This window comes from Rhinolophus sinicus, linkage group LG03 (assembly GCF_036562045.2).
Source record: "Rhinolophus sinicus isolate RSC01 linkage group LG03, ASM3656204v1, whole genome shotgun sequence".
In the NCBI taxonomy this organism is placed as follows: domain Eukaryota; kingdom Metazoa; phylum Chordata; class Mammalia; order Chiroptera; family Rhinolophidae; genus Rhinolophus; species Rhinolophus sinicus.
In genome coordinates this window covers 144264085-144285894 of record NC_133753.1, presented here as the reverse complement: position 1 = coordinate 144285894, position 21810 = coordinate 144264085, and positions in this window count along the sequence as shown.

Genomic DNA, 21810 nt, shown 5'->3' with positions numbered 1-21810 from the left:
TTTCTACTTGAATGCTCACGTCAAATTCTGTCTACCTTTTAACCACATTTTCAATGTTCTGTATTCAGATCAGTTATGAAAGTCATATGGTTTTTGATTCTTTATTATAAGAAATAAATACAATAAAAGTGACATAGCATTACTATCTCTTCAGTTTTTTCTGGGTCTCCCTTCATCTTACATGACTCATTTAGTTGATTTTGATTTCCAAGAGGAACTTCAGGAGAAGCAATCGGGGATCACATGTACCAACATTTCACTATAAATTAGACCTGGATCCTGCTAAATACTCATTATTTTTGTCTAATATTATGTGAGTTACCCAGTTTGCACAGAAGGTCAGAAAGCATTAAGCCGAATCTGGATTTTGCACAGAGTGAAATGTGGAATGACATAACACTTAACAGAGTCAGCTGTGATTCAAGATAACTGATGTGTAAGGGCAAAGTTATTAACTTGCTGAAATTGAACTAGGCTAAATCACTTTGCTCTCTCTGAGGCAACCAAGCCAGCAAGGAGACTATAATTCAGCATCCCAAACATGAACATAAATGGACTCTACATGGAATTTTAACTTCAGACCAAATATCTGTAGGCGATAGCTAGGCATCTAAATCTCACTCCAGTGAATAAATAAATGTTTGAAAACTGTGAGTCATTTTGGGGGGAAAAAAAGAGAGTATTTCCTATAATATTTAACTTTCTACCTATTTACTTTCTTTTAAAAAGCCATGTTTTTTTTGCTTCCTTAATTTCCATAAATGGAATCAGTTGTTTTAAACTGGGTTTTCATAGAGTGAATTTTTGAAATATTTGAGTTACATAGAAATGAATGAAGTTGGGGTGAATTTGAACCTATATGTAGAACAAGAAGCATTTGCCTCAATATTCTATTAATTATTTTTACTTGGACAGGTATTAACTCATTGATTTATATGATAGGATTACTCACTAGAAATGACTGATTGTAAATAGAGCACTAGTTATTAACTATGGGCCAACCACAATTTCTGTTATTAAACAGAGTTCCTCAACATTGTGATAGTCACTGTACTGGGACTTCATTTATGATTATTTAGGTATCTATGGCATTAATTTGAATGTTAGGTGAACAAACTAAATAAAAATTTTGCCTATATATAAGCCCATTAAAATAGTACTATGTAGGTTCATATTAAAACAACACAATCAAAGAAAACACAGTAATTTGGCTTCGACCAAAACAGTGTAGTAAAATAATTGGAAGTTTGTAAAATTTGAGTTTATCTAAATTTAAGCCCAGTGAGAGAATTGTGTTACTACTAATACAGAAGTTGTTTCAGAAGGACGTATAAATTTTATTTTAATATATACCTTATTATTTATATAAGGAGAACACTTCCTCCTTACAGGAAGACAGTACAGATGTCTCTTCCTGAAGAGGCATAAGGACTTGTCTTCAGGATCTGTCCTACTTCTTCTCTTCAATTCTATGCCAATGACTAGGGTATCGTCACAGCAAAACACAGCATGGCACACGTTAAGCCTTATAAGGGAAGAAAAGAACTAGATCTTATAAGAGAAAAAAAGACCTAGACCACAAAGGAGATGCAAGAATTAATCAGCACGTACCAGCAGGAGCCAAGAGAGCATCTTTGATACTGGATTTTGAAGGTGCTTGATCAAGGGAGCCAGAACACAAAACCAAGGAAGAGTTTATTAAATTTGGGGGACTCTCTCAGGACACAGATTTTCCCACCTGGCAATGATCCTAGGGGATGATGAAAAATTGATGCTAGGTTAGCTTCTAGCAATGGCTCATAGTGAGCAAAATTTAAACACCTGAAATTTCAGGTGCAAATAGGGATTTAAATAATCAGGGAAGTAGGGATGTTGGAGTGGATATATTATATGAGGACAGGTATCCCACTAGAAGATTTGTTTCATAGGAAGGCCCAGAGTACTCACCAGTCACCATGCTATCTGAGACATGCTACATAGTCACCTGCATCGCGACGAAGTACAGCAGCGACTTTCCGCTGCAGACAAGGGCTGCTGGGAGAAGAGGATGAAGTAGTGCTTCACTTGTTGATACTAATGGAGATAAAGGATCTGAACCAATTGACATCAGGTGGCAGAGCTTAAGTTACAACAGCCAGGGGATCATTATTATCATAATGACCAAGAAAGTTAGAGTGCAAGACAAAGAGGTTTAACCTGCAGTGAGTTGTAGAGATAATTCATAAAACCGTGCATCCCTAGGGCAAAATAAAATGGCAGCAAAAAGGATTTAAAAAACACAAAAAACAAAACCAAGAATGTTGAGTATGAAGCTGAAGGTATTGTCTCAGTCAGAAGTCACAGTTGCTGTGACGTTTCCCATATCTGAGCCACTGTTCTATCCCATTGACTGAAAAGATAATTGAGTCTCCACCACAAAGAACTCTATATCTCATCAATGATTCCCCTTTTCTTTCCTATAGCTGACTGTACAGTGGTGAAAAGCGATTACTCAGACACGTTAAGGTCTACTGGTTGCAGGGTCTGAGTTGATATTAATATCTAGAGAACTAAATTGTCATTATGGTTTACCAGTTAGGGTTGAAGCCAATTAAAAAGTGGAATCTTGGCCAAAGTCCAGCTAATCGTTACTACATTGAGTCTTCAGATCAGGGTGATGTCTTTCCTCAGCCCATGAATGTATAAATGTATAATTTGCGTTGAGATACTTAGTAGTTGAAATAACCCCCACATTGGGTCATGGCCTGTGCCATGAGAGCTATCATAAAGGAGAAGGCCAGTGGAAGTCTCTATGACTAGTCCACACAGACACAAGATGACTTCACTTATATATGGGATTTAAGCAACAAAATAAATGAAGAAACAAAACAGACAGACTAGCAGATACAGAGAACAAACTGATGGTTGCCAGATGGGAGGGGTTTAGGGGGAGGCTGGATGTAAAGGGTGAAGGGATTAATAAATACAAATTAGTAATTAAAAAACATGTAGTCTTGGGGATGTAAAGTACAGCATAGGGAATATAGTCAATAATACTGTAATAACTATGTGTGGTGCCAGGTGGGTACTGTTAGGCATGGCCAAAGGAATGAGTCGCGGGAGACCAAAATTGGTCTATTAGAATTTATTTGGTGTGTTTGATTGAGCTGTGGGAGGTCAGGCTAGAAAAGACCATAACTTCCCCAGCAAAGAGGGGTATGGAGTTTTATAGGAGGGGGTAAATGAGGCTGTTCCCCCTCCAATGTTTCATTGACAAAGGGTTTCAGGGCATGACCAAGCCCTCCAGCTCCACACCCTGGCCCCAGGTCCCTGTCAGGACCGCCCAGGCCCTCTGATCACAGGCGCCTAGGAGATAAAGCAAGAGAGGATGAAGACAAGATGGCTTTTAAGATAAGGTTTCTGCTCCTGGCCTAAGTATGGCTTAACAGGTACTAGATTTATTGGGGTGATTACTTTGTAAATTATATAAATTTCTAACCACTGTGCTGTACACCTGAAATTAATATAAAATAATATTGCATGCCAACTACAATTGAAAATTTAAAAAATAATAATTTAAAAATTTCATTTATATAAATTATTAAGACTACATGGATAAATTACATTTCTCTTGGACATCCTTTATAACTCTGTGATTCCAAAAATAAAATATTAAATTAAAACATTTAATATGAAAAAGAAAAATATTTTCATTTTATGCATATATCAATTAATTTAGGTGTTTCATATTAATATAGATATAAGAGTAACTATTCTAGAAAAATGCTAAGAAAGATGCATGAGTCAATATTTTACTCTAAATCATTTTTTTTCTTAGCATATAGCACATACTTAAAAGTAAACTTTTCTTTTGTTTCAATTATAAGGTGCTAATAATAAATCAACGTGGAAATAAAGATACAGTTATTTGTTCACTGATTTCTCATTTTTGATGGGCTCAGCCTTCATTATTTTTGTAATTACATGGAATGAGAAAGCTCTTTTAGCACTCATTGCCTGCAGAGATATTTGTCCTTGAAACAGCAGTTACATAATGTGTCCAACCTCAGATGATTTTAGCTACTGTTATTTGGAGGGGTCAGCTTTAGTGACAAGATAATTGTACTAACTACTCACCGAGCTTTGATTCCATCAAGGAAGATAATAGTGGGTGAGACAATGCTTGGATTTCTCTAAAATATCTTGCACAGCCCATTATGATAAAAAGCTATTACCGGCAAGGAAAACAGTAAAAGTGTATTTAACATTAATTATCTGAAAATAAGGCAAACATGAATTGGAAGACAAGAAATAATGCAGACAGTGCAGAATAATTTCACTAATTGTTTTGGCTTCCAATAATGTACTACAGTTGGTTCAATTCCCACCTAAATAAAATAACCAATGGGCTTTGTTATCTTGAGAGAAACATAATTATCTGCTGCTTTTGCAGCTTCATGGATTAAGATGAATTGGAACCTGTGTGGACTTAGAAAACAGTACTTCATTATTTAACAGTGTTGTAAGATTTAGAAAGAACAGCAATTCCATAACCTTAGAACTTTGAGGAAAAAAAAAAATTAGACCAACCAAGGTTAATCAAAATGAACCAATTAAATTTAACCAGACTTTTCAAAGCCACTTCTAAATTATTTTCTCTTCAGACTAATAGTGAACAATAGGAAAGAAAATAAAACAACATCCATATTTCCATAATCCAAAGTCATTTTGTGTATATTATTATAAGCAAATGCTTTGTTCATTCTCATGGCTCACATGAAATGATATGTAAATTTCTAATCCAGCTCTTTAAAATAAACCCAACGGGATTAATAATAATCATATTACACAGTTTTTAAACATGACTTTTATTGTCTATTTTGTATTGTTATAAATTACCCTTACTTAACATTTTTATTACAAGAACTTTTTCTGTATTATAGATAATTTGGGTATATAGAAAGATTACCTATATTAGAGTAATTATTAAACAATATAAAACAATTTAGATTATTGAGATACAACCAATGTGTTACCAGAGAATGGGTTCTTAGTATCATCACAGGAAAGAATTCAAGGATGCACCAAATTAAGCCACGTAAACAAAGCCAAACAAGCAGGGGATTTATTAAAGCAATGCAAAGGAGTACACTCCCAAAATAGTGGGAGTGGGCAGGCCAGGAGGAGGGCGACTGCTGCTGAAGAACAAAGAGGCTTAAGATTTTATTATAATGAGGGCACACAATATTCAAGTTTCAAGGGTGGCGTCACAGGTGTTCCCAAGATTGGTTCCTGCTGACCACACCTTCCCATCAGAGGTGGGATTCCCTTGTCATTAGTTGGCCCTTGTATTAATTACTCCACCCCCTGACATGGTGACACAGGGGGTGGAGATATTTCCCTGACCTCAATGATAATCATATTATAATGCATTACAATTAGCTGTAGCTGCACCTTTTCGTAAGAGTGATCTCATCTTCTTCCTTTCCTTTGAATTCCCCTTCTCTCCCTGGGGCCCTAGCCTTTCCGCCTTTGGTAACAAATGGTTTGTTTCAGAGTGATTAATTTTATAGTTCCTAGATTAATACTGAAATTAAACTGTTTAGTTCAGTACATGTGAGCTGAGGTAACACTACAGCCCAACTTTGAGATAGCCACACATTGTAATAACGAAAGGGAATTATCCCAGGTGGAACATAAGGTGTTGAGATTTCATTGTTCAGATATTTAATAAGCTCTTAGTTAACTTTTTTGGTAGGTACTGTGATACTAGTAATCCATAGTATACAGTGGAATGAAAATCATTCAAATTATTACAGGTTGTAGCATGGAATGCAGTACAGATAGAAAAGCTTTGAGAATTAAGTGATTATGGCATTCCATCACTATAGTGACAAATGAATGGTGACATTTGATGACTACCAAGACTTTTGGAATGGACTTGCCTGATTTTGGCTGCCCTTAAGAGCATACTTGAAAAAAAAAAAAAAGATTAAAAAAGAAAACAAACAAACAAACAAAAAAACACCTGAATTTCCAAATCAGGACTCAAGTAAAGAATCAGAAAGTTTTTGTAGCGCTAAAACCCTAAAGTGGCAGGGCAGACAAGCCTGAGCATGAAGTCCAGAGCCTGGTGGCAGGTAGTAGAGATGCTAAATCATTTCAGTGAGCAATCAAAAAGGATTCCATGGTAAGGTAAGCAAGCTGTTTATATGGGAATGGGGCTTTGAGACTTGGGATAGAGACATTTGGACAGATTCAGATGAAGGTGAGATCTCTGACATCCTAATTTCCCTTGAAATTTGCTGGCCATTGGAAATAAAACAAATCCCCTCCCCTTATAAGAGACCAGACTTTTCTTGCACTTATACAAACAACTTTCAATGACTTTCACTGGGGAATTGCCTCAAAAGGAAAACTTATTCTCTTATTACCCTCAGTCATTTCAAGCCCATATTGAAATTTAGATGCCAGTAAAGCTCAGAAGAAGTGCTGAGACTTGTCAAAGAGAAGACACGTTATAGGAGTTGTCGGGTATTTCCTATTTAGATTAGCAAGATTCTTAGAGACAAGAATGGTGATGGATTGCTAAGATAATTCAACCACTAAATATAAAGTAGAAGAATGGATCAGGCCAACTCAATTGATATGGTGGGTCATTCCCCTAGGGATTAGGGGTGGAATGCTTTGGGAATGGTGTTAAATCTGATGGATTGGCTAGTTAATGCCTGGACTAAATAGCAGCCCATCTTTTGACTCAAAGTATGGTCAGAGAACCAACTGAAAGCATGATTACAGAGCTTTTAGCCATGCAGAATCTCAGATCCTGCACTGTATCTACTGAATTAGACTTTGCATTTCAACAAGACAGTCACAATCAGTACACATGTTAAATTTTGAGAAGCAGAGCCTTTAAATCAGTGAGCTTCCTAATCATCTTGTAGAGAAAGGAGTCCTAAGAATCAGGAATCATAAGTGTTAGAGGAAATTCCCCAAGCTTGGTCGGGTACCCTCTCACTAGATCCTGCACGAGTGCTTGTGGACATTCTCTCCAGGAAGGCATCATGAAGACTACGGATGAGAATTCCAGCCTACTTGAAATGTATTGAAAGTCTGTGTCATATTTTTTTGGCATTTTCATTCTTTAGGCTGCAGATGACAGTGGGAAATATTGTCACAGAGTGACATAAAAGGATTAATTAGGACTCATGGCTGATTATTACTTTTAATAATTATTTTTTCTCTTCTATCCTTTAACTCTCTCTGCTACTATTCATAATGAACAATACAGGTAGATAGTATTTTGATTTAGGTTTTAGGGGTGAGTATGGCTGAATGGTTACTTTCATTCCACACTAGCAGAGGTGAGTAGTTGTGATAGAGACTTGTATGGCCAGCAAAAATGCTGATTATCTTTACAGAAAATCTTTGCTGACAACTTATCCAAGCAAAACGCAAGATTGGAAGTTGAATGATAAAAGGTTTGAGTGCTACTTATTTTCCATTTATCTCACTAGATCATTCCGCAGCCTTCTCAGCTATCTGTCATGGACAGCTGACCACTGTGGACTGCATTGCCTAAGGAACATTGCCCTCTGGCTTCTGGTTGGGTTTGAAAAATACATACCACTCATAACGACAAAGAGTGACAGGAAAAAGAAACAGAGGTTTTCATTCCTCTCCCTCCCCTCCCTCTCTGTCATTTTTGTTGTATTTTTTGTTTTTCCCTCTCAGTCAGCTCCTGAACGATAGCCCACTCCCATGACTAGGAGAGGCTCAGGTAATGCTCACACTTCCCCTGCCTTTCAGACCTGTTGTGTGTCCCTACAGCCTTTATAATCAATTTCTGGTTTCCTTATCCCCTACCACAACTCTATAAATATGCCTTCCAGTATACTTGTCTCAATTAAAATTTTGACTGTGCCATTCATATCCTCTGACACACGAAAGGATCCATCATGTTACCACTTACGCACTGTGCTGTATGTAATGCTATTACTTTTATATGTTAATATATGCATGTGTCTGTGTCAGAGATCTATCCCTTTCACTAGTCTTTTTTTTCAATCTTCACCAATACTACATTAAATGTTCCAACTTTATAATGAAGTACTAAGATACTAAGAGGGAAGTGTATAGGAGAACTTTATCATGGATAAATGGAGGAGAAATTTATCATGGATAGAACTGCCAGTCATGTTGCTAATATAAGAACATACACACTTTTAGTTTGTTTTATCGTTGCTTTTAAATTTTCTCCATATAATGTACCCTATATTGTCTGCAATCAGGTTAAACCATCACCCCCTCAACCTTAACACACCATTATAATTAAGTATGAATGGATAGTAAGACAAATTGCCCACCCAATTCTTCTTCAAAAGGATTTTCCTACTCTTGCTGCTTTAATTATTTTTCAATATAAATTTTAGCATCAGCTTATCAAATTCTAGAGAAGATACCACTTGATTTAAATTACATTGGATTTATTGCACTGATTTATTTGTAAAATTATACATTTTTTATAATATTGAGTCTTTGTACAAATGAAGGTGGGATATCTTGTGGTTAATTTTTCAATAAAATTTATAATCATCTGTGACTCTTGACTATATCTTTTACATTTCCTTCTGGAATCTAAAAGTCATTATGACCTTAAAATTATTGTCTTTAAAAAAACACATTCTCTGCTTTTGATGCTAGATAGATATAAAATACTTTTGCCTACTGAGCTTGTATCCAATTTGCTAAAATTTCATTATTTCCAATAATGTGTATGCGAGCTTTCTAAGGGATATTCTGCATAGAAAATAGTCACTTTTGAATAAAATGTACTTTTTTCTTCTTTTCAATTCTAATGCTATTTTCTTCCTTTCTATATTCCTTGTTCAGAGCACCAGACAATGATGAATAAAAGTGGTAATAATAGACACCCTTATTTTTTTCTTGATTTTAATGGAAATGCTACTAATGTTTCCCCATTAACAACATGCTGTGGTATAAATTTCTTGTAAAACCCATTACCAATTTAGGAATTTCCCTTCGATCCACTCCTAAATTATCAGTTTTCCCCAAAATCATGAATGTATTTTGATTTGTATATTTTTAAAAAATCATCAAATAAAATTATAAAATCTTAGATCTTACTGTGGTGACTAGTAGTTTTATGTTTTCTAATGACAGACACTCCCCGCATTTTAAGTTAAACGTACTTTGCTTCTAGTGTAATATCTTTTATAGAGAGCAGGTGTGGCTTTTTAAAATTCCCATCTGATTTGTTTGCCATGGATATTTTCATCTACATTTATGAGTAAGTGAGATTGGCCTGCTCAAACTGTCATTGTATAGTTCTAATATTAAGGTTAGACTGATCTTATAGAAAAAGTGGGTACAGGCCTTTTTTTATTTACATGTTCTCTGAAAGACTTCTTTATATGACTAAAATGATCTGTTCTTAAATATGGCTGACACTTTCATAAATATATCATTTCAATTTCTTTAATAGTTAAACAATTCAGCTTTCTCTTTCTTTTTTAAATTGTTTTTGGAAGTAGTTTCCTAATAATTTTCCACATCTGTATACCTATAAGCATGCACCAGTATAAAAAGCAATGATTTGTAGTGTCTCTTTAATCTACTGTAACACATTTTTATTCCTATAAGTTTCATTTGTGTTCTACATCTTTCTCTGTTCCATCTAACTAAAATTTGGGGTCTTTTATTACACTTTTCAAGTTTGGATTTGTTGATTCTCTTTAGTTTGTGTCTGGTTTCTTTGTAATTGTAGTTTTTTGTTTGTTTGTTTTAATCTTGTAATTTTACTTCTGTTTTTTGTTTGTTTGTTTGTTTTTAACTTCTGAGTTGGACACAGTATACTGATTTTAAGCTTTTAAATTTTCTTTTGTAATTACTGTTTCTTTTGTAATTCAAGAATAAAGTTATAAATTTCTATATATATGCCAAATTCACTCCATTCCTTATAATTCAGTACTTTTAAAATTATGTTTAACTTAGTTTTGTTTTTCAAATTTGCATTACAATTTCATTTTTTACTCTTGAGACATTTAGAAATGTATTTCTAATTTTTAATTTATTTCCTGAATTGATGTTATATATGTTTCTTCTGGTGCCCAGAATATGCCATCTACCTAGGATTACCTACGCCTCTTTGAAAGTCTTTAGCTTAGTAATGAGGCTCCTATTCATTTCCTCCAATTTACAGATGGTCTAAGGTTTAATATCAACACTGGTATCCATTCATCACTAGATGCCTCTAGCATCTATATTTTGGTTACTGCTTTCTCTTCTCTTTTACATTCATTTTGTTTTGTTTTGTTTGTTTGTTTGTTTGTTTGTTTGTTTTTGAGGAGGTTCTGTGTGTGTGTTTTCTTACTCTATTTGGGTCCAGAAAGCATTAAAAATTGCTTTTATCTAGAATCTAGTTATTTTGAAATGAGAAGACTATTCAGAGTACTACCACTAAAATAATGAAACTTTTACTTCATGTATGGATATTTTCATGATTAAAATATATGCAACTTGAGAGAAATGGTAATGGATAAAGTGAGAAGTATTGGCTTATATAGAATATTGAAGCTAAAAGTAGCAAATGCACTGGACATTACAATTTTTAAAAATACCTAAAAAAGAACCATTTATTTGATTACTTGATCATGAATAAAATACACACACTCATAGTCTAACATTTAATTTGATTCTAGTTGAAGGACAAGGCAGGTAAATTTAATAGAACTTCATGAGAACTTCTGTTGGAAATATCTTGGTTATTTAAATTAGTAAAAAATTATAATATTCATAATATATTAATTGTTAAAATCAATGATTGTTCTACTTTCTTATTGAAGTCTCTTCCCAACTTCACTAATCATCCATCTGGGTAACCTTCAGTGTCTCATTTCTTCATTCTCACTTGCAGACTGGCATGCTCTTTGGTGTAAGGTATATAGCCCTATTGTCTGTCTCCAACAAAATTTCACAATTTCTCTGGTAAATTGTAAGTTGACCCCTTTTAGTTATCACTTTATTCATGTGAACTTCATTCCACAGGTTTATGAAAATTAATAAACTAAAGTCCACAACCTTAACCCTAATAGAATACCTCAACCACAGATTTCTTCATTTCTAATTTATTGAGAAATAGAGAAGCATGATATTAACTTCAACTACGATCTCTTTTATCAAATTTCCTGTTCTCTCTTGCCCTTTATTTCATATCTGTTCCCCACTATCAAGTTTCCCTACTTAATAATAGTGACCTTTCTAGTTATATTCACATTTGAGTCTTCTCCCAACTTGATGTGAGTCTTTCTTCATCAATTGTCCTTCTTTAACTTCATTTTAAATTTCTCTTTCTCTACTAATTCCTTTTCCTGGGTCTGCAAATGTACTCATCAATCCTAGGAATAGTGTGCCAGAAATACCTTCCCTTGTGATAAATTCATTTTTAACATACCGAGATAAAGAGTAAAAAAATGAAGAGTAGGAAGTGTAACTTTCAAAGAATTCTTATTAAAAGAAGAGAGAGAAGGAAAGCATATTCAGAGGTAGATATACTATCTGTTAATAAACTAAATAGAGGGCATCTTACTGATTATTTATCAAGAGATACAAATCAAAAGAAAATCCAGTTTTAAAAATTCTTAACTATGATTCTACTAAAATGTTCATATATATATATATATATATATATATATATATATATATATATATATATCAAAAGAACTGTTTAATCGATTTCTCACAAAGCATTTCAGAATGTATTTTTGTACCATTCACCTTTGTATAAAATCTTTTTACTGGAGTTGTATCAGAGCATACTATTAAGTACATTATAAGAGATCACAATGTAATTTATTTTGGCACTCTATTTATGTTTACTACTGACTTCAAAGGACATTCGGGATGTAGAAGAGTTATTTTCCCAGGGGTACAAATGAAAAATAATCCTGTCAGCAATTCTCATAGACAAGTGATGCAGAGGCAGTTTTAGCAAAGACATAGTATCCTTTTAACCAGAAATGATTTGTGTTTTCTTGAGGCAATGTCTATTTGCAGGAATGTTAACACTGACATCAGTAGCTAAAGAATGACAGCAGAAGACAAATGTCCTCAAGTGTTAAAAAACAGCAAGTGAGAGCCTTGGCCGTTGGGAAAATGTCAGGATGACCATGAGTGACTACATATCACAAAAGGGCCATGAGGGAGACTAAACTCTTGCCACACAAAACATGTTTTTTGGGGTACTGAATTTAAGCTACTTATTAAGAAACAAAAGATTCAGAAAGAACCTTCACTCCTAAAGGAATTCAGATAGAAAAACCTGCTAAAAGGCAGGGAGCATCACCTTAGTGTCATAATATAAAACGAATGGGACACACACAGGGAGAAATCTAGCAAAACCCACTTCCTTCCTTCTGTGTCCCACTGTTTCTGGGTGGCCCAGCAAGATTTGTTTACACATGTTTGCTCTTTCTCATTGACCTGTCTATTGTCTACTTTCACTTTGAAATCCCAGACCCCTGTCCCCACCGTCTCCTTAGTCCATAAGGGCATATAAACCTCAGCTGCCCAATGCATCCTCAGGTCTACCATTCTTATGGTACTGTGACATGTACATCCATAACAAATTTTGGACATTTTCTCCTGTTATTATATAAGATATAACATCATCAAAACTACTATACAGGCGAGTCAAGGAAGAGTACTTAGTTGATATTCTTTAGGGCATAGGGAAGAGTTACATATTCTCTCTCTCTCTGTCTGTCTCTCCCTCTCTCATTCGCTCTTTCCCTGTGTGTCAAGGACTTATCTTGTGTGCCTTTCTCCCACTGAAACCTCATGATGCAAATTATATTTCCTTAGGAAAAGAGAGGAGCGTACTGTTTCCATATTTTCTTAGTAGTAAAACTGGAAAAGCACGGGAGGGGTGCACAATATCCATTGCTAGCATGCAGGTTCAAGTATGATATGAACAGACGGGGAGGACATGGCCAAGGAGTATTAAAAAGACCACATTCAGCGATCCTCTGATTAGCTGAGCTAAAAATGTTGGTGAGCACAACAAATAGTTGCAGTCATCTGTCATTCTATAAAATAGGTATGTTTTCTCTATTAAACTGTTGTCTATTTCTGATGTGTAGGGCATGCCTTTCTTGAAGTAAATAAATAAGTAAATGAGTGAAGGATGAATGAATAATAAATGAAAGAAAGAAAAGATTAAAACTATCAGTATCTCTAGGATGACAGTCAACAAAAGAAGTAAAATATGGAAGAATATGAGAAATACACATTTAAATATTGAAGAGTTAAAGATAAGTGATTCTCTCTACTTCTGTTAAATATATATTTGGGTAATTCTAGGACATCATTTAAAATCTCAATCCATCATTGTTTTCATTTGTCTGTAATATCTGGTGAATTATCCTCTGTATACACTAGCTCAGAGAAACACACTAATATTCTACCCAGCTGAGAAGTTCTCAAAAGGTCACAATTTCTTCTGAATCACTTATGAACATTTCATGTAATGTAATTAAAATGCAAAGTGGCTAATGATTATGTGAAAGGACAAAAGACTCAATAATAGAGGGGCATTACTAACACCATTTAGATTTTAAAGGAAGTGCCCCAGTGAACCAATGTTAATTTATAAGAATCTTTTGCATCCTATATCCTTATATGAAGTCACAGTAAGCCCAAGAAATAGCTTACATTTACTGCTGATAAATGAATTCACACTTGCATTCTAGAAACAGTAAAAATCCTTATTATGTTTTAACATCCTTTGTATTTGATCTAGTGTAAATATCCTGAACTCTTACAAGTCTTTTAGCAGTATTTCCTAAAAATACTTTTAGGAAGAAAAAGTATTGGGAAAGAATAAGCAGGGGTATAAGGAAAACTTTAGAGATATATTTCGTTTGATTCAGTAAGATTTTTACGCATGCAAGAAGAGCAAAAAAAGCCTGGCTTAAATTTAAGACATTAATCATTCAATAAACATTTATTGAATTTAGAGTATGAGCAAAACTCTAAAATATCATACAAGCAGACAATAAACTTTCAACGGAATTTCATAGAGATTAATCCCTTGCTGAGATAAACTGATAAATATTTTTCAGAAAGTTGAAATTTGAGCTGTGTCTGAAAGAATAAATAAGAATTTGTCAGAGAGGAGAGAACATTTCTCATAGAGGAACTAGCACTAGGCAAAATTTCAAATGTATGAAGTTCAGTGCAAACTCAGGGAAAGAACATTTCATATGTGACAGAACAACTTTATACCTAAAGTGAGTCAAGTAAATGAGGCCAAAAAATTACATGTCTTTAAAAGCACAAATTGTGAAGCACTTTATCTATGGTGCCGTGGTTGGGACACATTGAGTTTTAGCTGATTCAGGATACCTAGAGATAATGAGTCTAATGTAAGCTCACATCTGGCATCTCTTATCATTTTCAGTATGGAGGGTATCTACTGCCAATCAAAAATATTTATTAAGGGTCAATATGTAGGAGTCAGAGAACTAGCTGATATAGGAAAGATATGGGTAAAGTAGAAGAAGCCTTTTATGTTTTAGAGTAACTGGTAAAATGTGTATTGGGAGGATTTCCACTTTCAGTCTGACATGTAAAGACCTTGGAAATTGTTATTTCTATCCTGACAATAAGAATAAAAGAATAAGAAACTGACAAGCAGTTCCTTTTCTTGGCCCAGTATCAACATAAAACCATCTTAACCTATAGAGAATTTTTTATGAGTTTGTTTGAGTCAAATTGATGACATGCTGGAAAGCAAGATATCAAATACTCAGGTGAATGACAGTTTTGCAGTTTTTTGTTTTGTTTTGTTTTAATACATTTGGAATTAAGGAGGGAACCTAAGAAAGAAAACATGAATGTGGGGAAAAGGAAGGTAGGGAAATCTCTACGATTGGATTACAGATAGTCAATAAGATTATATGCAGGGTATTACAGGAGCGTGGTTATCCCTCTGAAAGGTCTAGAAAAGAGGATTACTCCTGGAATTTAAGAGGTGTGTCAAAATAGATGCACAAGAACAATGGGCAGGGCTTGCTTAAGGGCTTCCCAAAGAAGTTATAGTCCTGGGATGTGACTACCCACTACGACCTGCCCAGTTAGGAATTTATGATGAGATCAACCTGTGAGCTTACTTTCAATCACTGAATTTGTCAGATTTAATAGAGCCCATTTTTCTTTCATACCAGTAAGAAACTAGTTCACAGGACAAATCACTGCCTTGAAATATAGACAGGTGAATCTAGAACGGGGAAACTTGGACTTGGAACACAAGCTGCTTTGCTAATAAATTGGTAAGTACACTTAAATGGTAATGCTGATGAACTGCTGAAGACTAAGTGTGGACTAGCACAGAAGTGAGAAATCCTGAAGTCTTAGAAATATTCCCACAGATTCATGGATTTTACCTTCATGAACCTCACGAGGTTATCACACTGATGAGGTAAGACTCATTCCCTAGTGGCTCTGACAGGGCGTGGGGAGAAAGTAACCATTGTGAAAAAGTCTCAGAGCTTTCTGTATAATAAAGGCCTACTATGGAGGGGGAGAGCGTTTATCAGGGCCACATCCTACCTGGGGAAAGGGCATTTCCCTTAATCCATCCCCTTTAGCCTAGTTGTCTCAACTAAAGCTGTCAGGAGAGGCACTGGTGAAGGTCACAGACCAGGTATACAGACATAGATTATGCAATGCTTCCCCTTACCCATGCCTTGTCACTATATCAATAAAAACCCAGGCTTATAATCATGGAGTACAGATGAACAATGTGCATGGCACAGACTATTTAAAAAGAATTTTAGTGAAACTATAGGACAAACAAAGATACGTACGGGGAGAATATTAAGCTTTTATCACCTATAGCTACAGCAGGCGTTACATTTAGTCCTACACCTAGCATGATTGTTTTGAATACGCTGTACAGGCAGAATGGACTCATACCCAAGATTCGGTTCTGGTGTTGAGACTGATGGTGCTACACAAGCATCCAGAGGATATGAAAAGGTTTATTACATAACTAAGGTTTTCTGGAAAGAATAGGGCAGGCCTTTCAAGCAGATCTGAAATGATTAAAGGGTGTGACAATGAGAGTGGCTCAGAGTTTTTATTGTGGTTGGGAGCTAGATCCAGAGAGTGGTTTCCTAGGCACATTCAGAGGCTTAAGTGGTTTGAATCTCCCACCAGTGTAAAAAGAGGGAGACACAGGGTTTGTGATCTAGCCCAGATAAAGGGCAGAGGAGGGGAAGGGGGAGTGAGGCCATACAATATGTTAGCAGTTCAAATATTAAAAATATTGACTCAGATTCTTTATACAGATACATTAAATAAACTCACATTAAAGGCTTTTTTTACCTCAGTTCCTATTACCAGATACATCACTTTGACTTTCAACAACAACAACAAAACTTGAGAAAAGCCAAGAAAAAAAAAAAAAATTCTGAAAAGACAACTGACAAAACAGGCATCAGAGCCAGATTTATATAGATTTTGAAAATGTCAGACTGGGATTTATAACTATGATTAGTATGTCAAGGGCTCTAATGGAAAAGTGGACAATATTCAAGAATAGGTGGGTGATAGAAGCAGAAAAATGGAAATTCTCAGAAGGAATCAAAAGAAATGCTAGAAATCGAAAACACTGTAACAGAAATGAAGTTATTTTGAATGGTTTTATCAGTAAACAGAACATGAATGAGGAAGAATCAGTAAGCCTGAAGATGTATCAATAGAAACTTCTCAAACTGAAATGCAAAGTGAAAGAAAAAAAAAAAAAAAAAAGAATATCCAAAACAGTGGGACAATTTCTAAAGATGTAACATTTCCTTAATTAGAATATCAGTAGGAGAATAAAGAGGCAATGGAGAATAAAAAATATTTAAGCAATAATGGCTGAGAATTTTCCCAAAGTAGTGATATTCCAAACAACTACAGGAAGCTCAGATAACATCTTATAAGATAAATGCACAAAAAGAAAAATCCATCTCTATATGTAAGCATATCATATGCAAACTGCAGAAAACTAAAGACAAAGATAAAATATTGAAAGAGGCCACAGGAAATAAAACATGTTACCTAAAAGGGAATAAAGATGAGAATCACAGTGTACTTTTCATTAGGAGGAGGAGGAGAAGGAGGAGGAAAAAGAAGAAGAAAGTGGACTGAAATATTTAAAGTATTGAAGGAAAAAATTGCCAGCTTAGAAGTCTATATCCAGTGAAATTATCCTTCAAAAGTTGGTAAAAATAGTTTCTTAGACAAAAAAAAAAGAAAGAAAAAAAAGTCAATTCATTGATAGCAGAACTGCCTAACAAATTAGATTAAATGCAGTTTTCTAGGGAAAAGAAAAATGAGAAATGAAAAACTCAGTAAAGAAAGGAAGATCACCAGAGAAGGACAACTGAAGTTAAGTATTTTATTTTCTTTACTCTTAATTGATCTAAAAGATAACTGTTTACTTAAAGTAGTAATAGTGATAATAGGTGATTGTAGATGTGGATAAATGAAATAAATGACAGCAATGACAAAAGGGATGGCAAAGAGAAATGGAGCATATTCTGCCATAATTAACCTTTACTACACATGAAGTGGCAAAGTATTATTTGAAGGTTTACATGGATTAGGTAAAAATGTATATTGCAATCTCTAGAGAAACCACTAAAATAAAAAATAAAAAATAAAATTTATTTACTTTTTAAAAAGGAAATAAAAAAAGGAAATAAAATGGAATCATTTCACATGCCAAATTTAAAAAACACAAAAAGGGCAAAAACAAATGAACACGTGCAAAAAGTAGAAAACAGTTACAAACATGATTAATATTAACCCAACTCCATCATTAATCACTGTAAATACGAATAGAGTAAACATGACAATGAAAAGACAGAGATTGTCAGAGAAGATTAAAAAGAAATACCCAACAATATGTTGTCTACAAGAAACCAACTGTAAAGAAGACTGAGATTTGGTAAAAGAAAACGGATAGCGAATTTGTCTCATAAAGCTCTAAAAAGTAAAGGAAATTAAAATGATTTATCATCCTACACTGATCAAATGAAACCTGGAGTAGCTATATCATATTTATACAAAGCTGACTTCAGAAAAGTAATTTATCAGGGATAAGGAATACATAAAAAGCTGATAGAACAATTCTCAGATAATTATCCTTTATTATATGGCTAAAAAGGGTCATCATAATACATTTTTAAAAAGATAAAAACAAACAAACAAACAAAACAAAGAAGGAAATAAACAGACAAACAAGCTGTTAGAGTTAAAAGACTTCAATGTCCTTCTTTCAGTAATTGATAAGCTGGCAGAAAATTAGTAAGGATAAAGTTGACCTGACCAGAACTATCAATAAACTTGATTTGACATTTATAGAATATTCTATCAAACAACTACAGAACATATAATCCTCTTAAGCTTACATGGTACATTCACCAAATAGCATTCTGGACTATAAAACATACATTGACAAGTTGAAAATAATAGAAATCATATAAAGTATATTCTCATAACATAATGGAATTAAACTTGAAATCAATAACAGAAAGGTAAAAGAACAAATATTTGGAGATTAAATAACACAATTCTAAATAAAACAGGTCAAATAATAAGTCTCAACAGACATTAAGCAATATGTTAAACTAAGTAAACATAAAAATAATACATCAAAATTTGAAAAATAAGAATTATTTTTCAATTAAAATTAAAAAAAATAGTGAAAAAAGTGTTTAAAGATAACTTAGTAGCATTAAGTGTAATTCTGGAAAAATAAGAAAGAGCTGAAACAACAGTCTAGGACTTCTTATTAGGAAACTAAAGGAAGAGAAGAAATAACTTTAAAAAAAAAGCAGACGAAAATAATAAAAATTAGAGCATCAGTCAATGAAATTGAAAACAAGAAACAGAAAAAATCTGCAAAACCAAAAGGTGAGTTTTTGAAATGATCAAATAATTTGAATAGGTATTGAAATTTGAATAGAATTTGAAATAGATTTGAATAGAATATAATTTGAATAGAAAATAATTTGAATAGAACTTGAAATGATCAAATAATTTTAAATAAAGGTATTGATTCAATTATTAATAAGTTTCAAAAATAGGAAACCATCAGGTCTGGATGGATTCACTGGCAGATTTTACCAAACCTTTGAGGAAGAAATTATATCAATATTCCCCAATATTTTTCAGAAAATGGAAGCAGAGAGAAGAATTTCTAATTTCTTCTGTGAAACCAGCATTACCCTAACACTGAAAACCATAAAGACATAACCAGAAAGGAAAACTACAGATGGATATTGCTTATCAACACAGATGAAAAATCCTATACAAAATATTAGCAAAAAACTGACAATGTCTAAAATAGAATACATACCATGCATGACCAATTCGCATTAATTTCAAGTAAATAAGACTGATTTAACTTTTAAAAGTAAAGCTGTGTAAGCCACCAAATCAGAGGCTCAAGAAAGAGCAATATGATCCTATCAGATGCTAAAAAGTCATTTGACAAAATACGACACCCATTTATGACAATAACTTTCAGTAAACTAACAATAGAAATGTAACACACATAAAGAACATCTAGAAGAAAACAAACAAACTACGACAAAAACAAACCATTAGCTAAAATAACACTTAATGGTGATTAACTGGCTGTTTTCTCCTTTTAGGGGGCAAAGCAAGTGTGTTATCTCTTACTACTACTATTTATCATTATACTAGAAACCATTGCTAATGCAATAAGACAAGAAAAATAAATAAAAATATATCTATTGGAGAGGAAGAAGTAAATGCCTTTATTCACAAAAAAAGATGACTGGCTATGTAGAAAATCCCAAAATATTGACTAAAAATTCTGGGAACTAATAAGTAAGTATAATAATACCCCAGGATAAAAAGTTGATATACAAATGTCAAATACTTTCCTAACTACCAGCAATGAACAATTGAAAAATTAAATTTAAAGAGAAAATAGCACCATTTTAAAATAGCACCAAAAATGAAATACTTCAGTGTAAAACTGACAAAATATATTCAGAATCTATATGCAGAAAAGTACAACATGCTGATGAAAGAAAGCAAAGGTCTAAATAAATGGAGATATATACAGTATTTATGGATTGAAAACTCAGTATTTTTAACATACCAGTTCTTCCCAATTTCATCTACAGATTCAATGCTATTCCCTGTCACAGTAAGTTATTATGTAGATATTGGCAAGCTGATTCTAAAGATTATATGAAAATAAATAATTTAGACTATTCAACACTATATTGAAGAATAAGCATCAGAGTGAAAGATTCAACTAACTGATTCAAGAGTCACTATAAAGCTACAGCAATTAAGAAATCATGACATTGGCGAAAAGAATAGACACATAGATCAATGGAACAGAATAAAGAACCTAGATATAGACCTACATAACAGACATAATTGATCTTTGACAAATGGGTAAAGACAATTCAAGGTGAAAAAAAAAAACAGTCTTTCACAAAAGTTAATTCAAAATGGATCATAGATGACTTAAACATAAAACACAAAATTATAAAACTTCTAGAAGAACATATAGGAGAATATCAAATTGACATTGAGTTTGGTGTTTTTTGTTTTGTTTGTTTTTTAAGATATATCACCAAAACACAATCCATGAAAAAAAAAAAAAATATATATATATATATATATATATATATATGACTTTAATAACATGAAAGCATTATGTTTTGTGAAAGACACAGTTAAGAAATTCAAAAGACAATTGTTTAGGAGGTTATGAGATCCTACGATGAAATCAGAACGTAAGAAAATAAGCTGTATTAAAAATGTGAGTAATGACCTCACTGAGAGTAGTTGAGAAAAAGTTGATTTCCTAATTAAGTTTGATTAGGAGTGCAGTCTCTAAGACTAAAGACAAAATGAATTGTATATAATTATTGAAGTTTAGTTGATAAAATTATTTCCCAAGGAAGTGTGAGTTAACAATTCTGATGCTGCCATACTTTCATACTGAAATTCAGCGATTAATCAAATGTGTGGTAATGAAGTTTCTCATTGTTGGAACAGGTAGTAACTGGTAATAAGAGGAGCAAGCTAGAATGAGCTATGTGGTAATGAATTAAACCTGGAGAAATCAGTCTGAATCCGTGTTTTGCCTAATATAGATATTGATAGCTACTTATTACAGATTTATAAATCTATGTATATACATGGTTAATGGTATATATATATATATTTCCTTGCTCTGTCAGCTGAGAGAGCATTAAAGCACTTGCACCTTAGTAGCAATGAACATATCTAGCACCAAGATCTTCTTTCTCATTCAACTATATTCATTAAAAGAAAGCAGCTCCCCTTTGAGAAATTGTTAATTCATTCCAGGACTGGAACAGGAAATATGTAACTGAGCATAAAGTATTGTGAATTATCAGAAAGTAAGGAATGCACAAAAACGAAGAAAACCCGCAATGATGAAACATGTCACAGGGACATACCAAAGAGCTCCTTGTGGCCAAAGCTGGAACAATTTGAGCAACAAAATAATAATGGAATATTCTGTTATAAACCAAGGTATAAAATAAATACCCATGAGTCCGTACTGAAACGAGGCAGGGAGACAGTCAAATATTTCCTGTAGAAGAATTCCAAAAATTTTATGTGACACTCCACACTCCAGGTGCTGAAGTGACTTCCTTCTATAGAGTACAGTAAGGAAAGCAGGGGGTGGACTGGGGTTGGGGAAAAGGAATTTTTCAATGGGTAAACCTGACAAACACT